The sequence below is a fragment of the Heterodontus francisci genome, chromosome 29, assembly GCF_036365525.1.
Source record: "Heterodontus francisci isolate sHetFra1 chromosome 29, sHetFra1.hap1, whole genome shotgun sequence".
Classification (NCBI taxonomy): domain Eukaryota; kingdom Metazoa; phylum Chordata; class Chondrichthyes; order Heterodontiformes; family Heterodontidae; genus Heterodontus; species Heterodontus francisci.
The window spans coordinates 12,028,215-12,034,638 of record NC_090399.1 but is presented as its reverse complement, the minus strand read 5'-3'; the positions used below and the strand labels follow the sequence as shown (position 1 = coordinate 12,034,638).

Here is a 6,424-nt window from a genome sequence, read left to right as displayed (position 1 = left end):
CAAATTGGATAGAATCAACGGAAATACAGACATTGAAAAGGCGGCTGAAATAATGCTCAGAGGATTTGAGAGGACATATGAGAACCCTCCGCAGTATGTAGAAAACAACAAGGATTAAGTAAAAGAAAAGGGGGAATTGTGAGAATAAGAAATACTGAAATGTTGTTTCTACAGCTTGTGGAAAGTTACCAAGAAGTCATTTGTGCACAACATAATGAAATCACTGAAAAAGAGAACTGATAAGGATATGTCAGTGGAGACCTTAAGACAGTAAATCACTGACAAAGAGAATTGATAAGGGTATGTAAGTACAGACCTTGGGACAGTACATCACTTAAAAATTGTGCTTCGGCAGATAACAGAGAAACAGCAAGAGTTAGAACAAAGGATGTAGTGAATAAGAAACTGCCCCACTAAGATAAAGGCTGACAGCTGCAAGTTAAAACACATAATGGAGAGCCAAATAAGGTAAAACAAAAACAAGAGTTAGGGGCTAGAAAGTTAGAGTAGGGGGAGAAGTAAACAGAGGAGGAGACTGTAGCAACCATAGGATAGGTTAGTGTCATAATACGTTATAACCAATAATGTAAAATAAAGGCGTGGACAAATGGATTTGTATTGTATAAACATGAACTGAATATGTTGATCGGTGTGCCTGCTTGTAGGACACCCGATCTTGCAAGACCGTTAAATAAACTTACTTCTTCAGAGTTTGACTTGGTGTAAATTATTATCAAGTGGGCTACGTTTCTCACACAGGATGCTCTGAAGACATTGGCCCCATCACCCCTGAATCTCCTACATTGGTGACACACTAAACTGCTATTTGTTTTTCGGCCTGTGGAGTATAACTAGAAGGTCAGTGAGTCATTTATTGCCTGTCAGTACAAGCTCCTTTCAGTTTCATTCTGTTTAGTTCAAAACCTCCTCCTTCCCCAGACTGTCAGAAAGAGCAGGCAGTTCCTCGGTAGCAGTCGGATTGAAAACCTCTTCTCTTTTCAGCTCTGGTTGCAGCAGGAAGGTAGTGTATGAATTTAATAACAGGAATGATCGACATTGTTACAATTGTTTGCACTGTTTATCTTCATGCAGCAAGACTGGGTGGGAGCTGGAATAATGGAAATTATTTTCAGTAACTGTAGAATGTACAGTCGCTTTGTAGGTTGTTTCACTTTGCAGAGAAATAAAGAACTCACATTTCTGTAGCACCTTTTACAAGCTCAGGATATTACAAATTGCTTTTACAGATTTTGTGCTCAATTCTCTGGAGTGGGGCTTGAAGCTAAGAGGTGAGAGTGTTACTCCTGAGCCAAGACTGACACCAGCAACTCGAGCTGGGCTAATTTTTCAACATTACGTGACGGCATGGACAGAGGAAAGGAACAGCTGGTGACTGAGTGCAGCTCGTGACAGATTCTGATATCGGAATAATAGGAAGTGTGGGAATCTGGTTCAGTGACACAGCAGATGCAGCTAAGAAGTTTAACAAAATAAGGAGCAGTCTGAAATAGTGAGTCAGATTAGAAGAGAGTGGGGCCTGTGAGGACGCAGGGTTAGGATGGTGGAGTTTGAACAGCGAGGCCTGTGAGGGCGCAGAGTCAGGGCAGTGGAGTTTAAATAGCGAGGCCTGTGATGGAGCAGAGTCTGGCTGTTGGAGTTTAAATAGCGAGGCCTGTGAGGGAGCAGAGTCAGGGCAGTGGAGTTTAAAGAGCAGGACCTGTGAGGGGACAGAGTCAGGGTGGTGGTGTTTAAATAGCGAGGCCTGTGAGGGGACAGAGTCAGGGCAGTGGAGTTTAAAGAGCAGGACCTGTGAGGGGACAGAGTCAGGGTGGTGGTGTTTAAATAGCGAGGCCTGTGAGGGGACAGAGTCAGGGTGGTGGTGTTTAAATAGCGGGGCCTGTGAGGGAGCAGAGTCAGGGCAGTGGAGTTTCAATAGCGAGGCCTGTGAGGGGACAGAGTCAGGGTGGTGGTGTTTAAATAGCGGGGCCTGTCAGGGTGCAGAGTCAGGGCAGTGGAGTTTAAATAGCGGGGCCTGTGAGGGAGCAGAGTCAGGGTGGTGGAGTTTAAATAGCGAGGCCTGTGCGGGGACAGAATCAGGGCAGTGGAGTTTAAATAGCGAGGCCTGTGAGGGAGCAGAGTCAGGACAGTGGAGTTTAAAGAGCAGGACTTGTGAGGGGACAGAGTCAGGGTGGTGGTGTTTAAATAGCGAGGCCTGTGAGGGGACAGAGTCAGGGTGGTGGTGTTTAAATAGCGGGGCCTGTCAGGGTGCAGAGTCAGGGCAGTGGAGTTTAAATAGCGGGGCCTGTGAGGGAGCAGAGTCAGGGCAGTGGAGTTTAAATAGCGAGGCCTGTGAGGGAGCAGAGTCAGGGCAGTGGAGTTTAAATAGCGGGGCCTGTGAGGGAGCAGAGTCAAGGCAGTGGAGTTTAAATCGCGAGGCCTGTGAGGGGGCAGAGTCAGGGCAGTGGGGTTTAAATAGCGAGGCCTGTGAGGGTGCAGAGTCAGGGCAGTGGAGTTTAAATAGCAGGGCCTGTGAGGGGAGAGAGTCAGGGCAGTGGAGTTTAAATAGTGAGGCCTGTGATGGAGCAGAGTCTGGGTGTTGGAGTTTAAATAGCGAGGCCTGTGAGGGAGCAGAGTCAGGGCAGTGGAGTTTAAATAGCGGGGCCTGTGAGGGAGCAGAGTCAGGGCAGTGGGGTTTAAATAGCGAGGCCTGTGAGGGAGCAGAGTCAGGGCAGTGGAGTTTAAATAGCGGGGCCTGTGAGGGAGCAGAGTCAGGGCAGTGGAGTTTAAATAGCGACTCCTGTGAGGGGACAGAGTTAGGCTAGTGGAGTTTAAATAGTGAGGCCTGCGAGGGAGCAGAGTCAGGGCAGTGGAGTTTAAATAACGAGGCCTGTGAGGGAGCAGAGTCAGGGCAGTGGAGTTTAAATAGTGAGGCCTGTGAGGGAGCAGAGTCTGGGTGTTGGAGTTTAAATAGCGAGGCCTGTGAGGGAGCAGAGTCAGGGCAGTGGAGTTTAAATAGCGGGGCCTGTGAGGGAGCAGAGTTAGGGTAGTGGAGTTTAAATAGCAAGGCCTGTGAGGAAACAGAATCAGGGCAGTGGAGTTTAAATCACGATGCTGTGAGGGAGCAGAGTCAGGGCAGTAAAGTTTACATAGCGGGGCCTGTGAGGGAGCAGAGTCAGGGTGGTGGAGTTTAAATAGCGAGGCCTGTGAGGGTACAGAATCAGGGCAGTGGAGTTTAAATAATGAGGCCTGTGAGGGGACAGAGTCAGGGTGGTGGTGTTTAAATAGCGGGACTTGTGAGGGTGCAGAGTCAGGGCAGTGGAGTTTAAATAGCGCGGCCTGTGAGGGAGCAGAGTCAGGGCAGTGGAGTTTAAATAGCGGGGCCTGTGAGGGAGCAGAGTCAGGGCAGTAGAGTTTAAATAGCGAGGCCTGTGATGGAGCAGAGTCAGGGCAGGAGAGTTTAAATAGCGGGGCCTGTGAGGGAGCAAAGTCAGGGCAGTGGGGTTTAAATAGCGAGGCCTGTGAGGGAGCAGAGTCAGGGCAGTGGGGTTTAAATAGCGAGGCCTGTTAGGGAGCAAAGTCAGGGCAGTGGAGTTTAAATAGCGGGGCCTGTGAGGGAGCAGAGTCAGGGCAGTGGAATTTAAATAGCGAGGCCTGTGACGGGACAGAGTCAGGGCGGCGGAGTTTAAATAATGAGGCCTGTGAGAGCGCAGAGTCAGGGCGATGGAGTTTAAATAGCGGGGCCTGTGAGGGCGCAGAGTCAGGGCGATGGAGTTTAAATAACGAGGCCTGTGAGGGAGCAGAGTCAGGGCGATGGAGTTTAAATAGCAGGGCCTGTGAGGGGACAGAGTCAGGGCGGCGGAGTTTAAATAGCGAGGCCTGTGAGGGTGCAGAGTCAGGACAGTGAAGTTTAAAATGCGGGACCTGTGAGGCACAGAGTCAGGGCGATGGAGTTTAAATAGCGGGGCCTGTGAGGGGACAGAGTCAGGGCGGTAGAGTTTAATTAGCGACTCCTGTGAGGGAGCAGAGTCAGGGCAGTGGATTTTACAAAACGAGGCCTGTGAGGGAGCAGAGTCAGGGTAGTGGAGATTAAATAGCGAGGCCTGTGAGGGGACAGAGTCAGGGCTGTCGAGTTTTAATTGCGAATCCTGTGAGGGAGCAGAGTCAGGGCAGTGGATTTTACATAACGAGGCCTGTGAGGGAGCAGAGTCAGGCCAGTGGAGTTCAAATAGCTGGGCTGGTGCACGTTCGTTTTTGTGTTCCGTGTTGACTGTCAGCGTTCTAAAGAAAAGCAAATGTCACTGAATGGCTGCAGATCACTCTGAGGAGTGAGGGTGAACAGCGGCAGTCGTGGTCCACATTGGTATCAATGACATAGGTAGCAAGAGAGATGCCATCCTGCAGTCAGAGTTTGGAGAGCTCGGTTAGAAAGTAGCAAGCAGGACCTCAATAGTGGTAGTGTCCGGATAAACACGCAATTGAGTATTGTTATGAGTGCTTCCATTTTTGTTAAATTTTGACAATTGATGTTCAAACTGAAAAGGAGTTCATGGATGCTTTTGTTTTCAAGGGTCACTGAGAGGTCTGGATTGTAAACAGTTACTTGAAGCATCTATTTTCAGATAAATACCCAGCAGGGAGCTTTTTTTGACTTGGAGAAGAATGTTTACAGAGAAGTGACAGGTCAAGATTTATAGCAGTCTTGACTTCTGGAATTTTTTTAGTTTCACTTTGAATTGTTACAAAAGACAGTTGAGGTTGAACAGTTGTTTGAAAAGGAGTTAAAGAATCAACTTGCCAAGAACAAACCACCCCAATTCAGTCGATCCCAGCTCTTTGGAAAATGCCTGCCAGTTTTCCATCTCTTGAGGAGCTGAGATGCAAGTGTAAGAAGCAAACTGAAACTGTTGCTGCATTCCTCCTGTAAGGCCTGTCTGGAACCTCCGTTCCTGCATTTACTGGAAAGCCTACCCAAACTCATCCTCAATGTCACCTGAAAAGAATTGTTGCAAGAAGATCCCAGTGACAGACGTCTGTCCGCATTTGGGATGCTAAGCCTAAACAAAGGACATCTTTCCATTTCCTCTTTTTTCTTCACGAATGAGCTAGTATTCAGCTCTTTTTTGTCTCTTTTTGTTTGTAATAGAGCTCAAAAACGAAAATCCCTGTTATTTTTCCAGTTAACCAATGTATGCATGTATGTATGCATGTGTGTGTCTGTGTGTGGGGGGCTAAGGTAAAAGGTAACTTTTATATTTCAATCTGTGTGTTTATGTTTTGCTTCATTATTGGTTAAGACTTGGTTTATAATAAACTGATAATTTTGTTGTTTATCAAAGAAACCTTGGTTGGTGTGCTTTACTGGGATAAAAATTGAAATATATGATGTGACCAGTGGAGAATTAAAATAAACAGTGCACTCCTCCCACCTTGGTCATAACATTATAGAGATAGATGGATGCAGCAGTTGAATGCGTGGCTGAAAATATAGCGCAGGAGGGAGGGCTTTAGATTTCTGGGATATTGGGACCAGTTCTGGGGGGGGATGGGACTTGTACAGGCCAGACAGGTTGCACCTGAACTGAGCTGGGAAAATTTCCAGGCAGGGCGATTTGCTCATGCTAGTGGGGAGGGTTTAAATAAACCTGCCAGGGGGCACGGGAACCAGGAGATAATACAAGAGAGAAATGCCAGGTGCACAGATAATTGGGAGAAACAGATTGCATAAGAGTAGGAAATAGTGAAGCATTAAGTGGGGTCAGAGTAAGAGGGAAAGTATTAAAGTCTCAATCAGGGTTACTGTGCATTGATGTGAATGCACAGAGTGTGGAAAATAGTGTCATTGAGTTGCAGGCACAGACAGCCACGTGGAAATATGATGTTGTGGCTATAACAGACATCTGGCTTAAAGAAGGGCAGGACTGGGTTCTAAATATTCCTGGATACAAGATGTTCAGGAAAGATAGGAAAGGAAGGAAATGGGGAGAGGCAGTTTTCATTAAAGAGAGAGAAGATGTCGCAGTGGTCAAGGACAGCTATTTAACTAGAGTTAAGGAACAAAAAAGGCGCAATTACATTGCTCTGTGTAGTCTATAGACCACCAATTAGTGGAAAGATGTAGAGGGAAAAAATTTCAAGGAAATTGGAGAGATGCAGGAATTATAGAGTGGTTATAATGAAGCACTTTAATTATGTGAATATTGACTGGAATAGTAGTAATGTAAAGGGCAGAGAGGGGCAAGAGTTGCTAGAGTGTGTTCAGGAGACTTTTCTGCAACAGTATGTTTCCAGTCCAAAGAGAAAGGAGGCACTGCTAGACCTGGTTCTTGGGAATGAGGTGGGCCAAGTGGATCAAGTGTCAGTAGGAGAGCATTTAGGGGACAGTGATCATTGTATCATCAGGTTTAGGCTGACCTAGGAAAAAAAC

At 47.0% G+C, this 6,424-nt stretch overlaps 1 protein-coding gene across 3 annotated transcripts in view; it reads left to right on the top strand.

Moving 5' to 3' along the window:
* Nucleotides 1-641: 641 nt before the first annotated feature.
* LOC137346119 (guanylate-binding protein 1-like) overlaps nt 642-6,424 on the top strand; it is a 50,109-nt gene continuing 44,326 nt past the window's right edge. Inside the window, exons 1-2 of one of the 3 annotated variants that reach the window (XM_068009430.1) lie at nt 926-1,021; nt 1,248-1,289. The gene's annotated coding sequence lies outside the window, so the exon portion shown is untranslated. Of the gene's footprint in view, nt 859-915; nt 1,022-1,247; nt 1,290-6,424 lie in introns of those variants that run through there. The other 2 variants (XM_068009431.1, XM_068009429.1) reach the window with 2 other exon arrangements.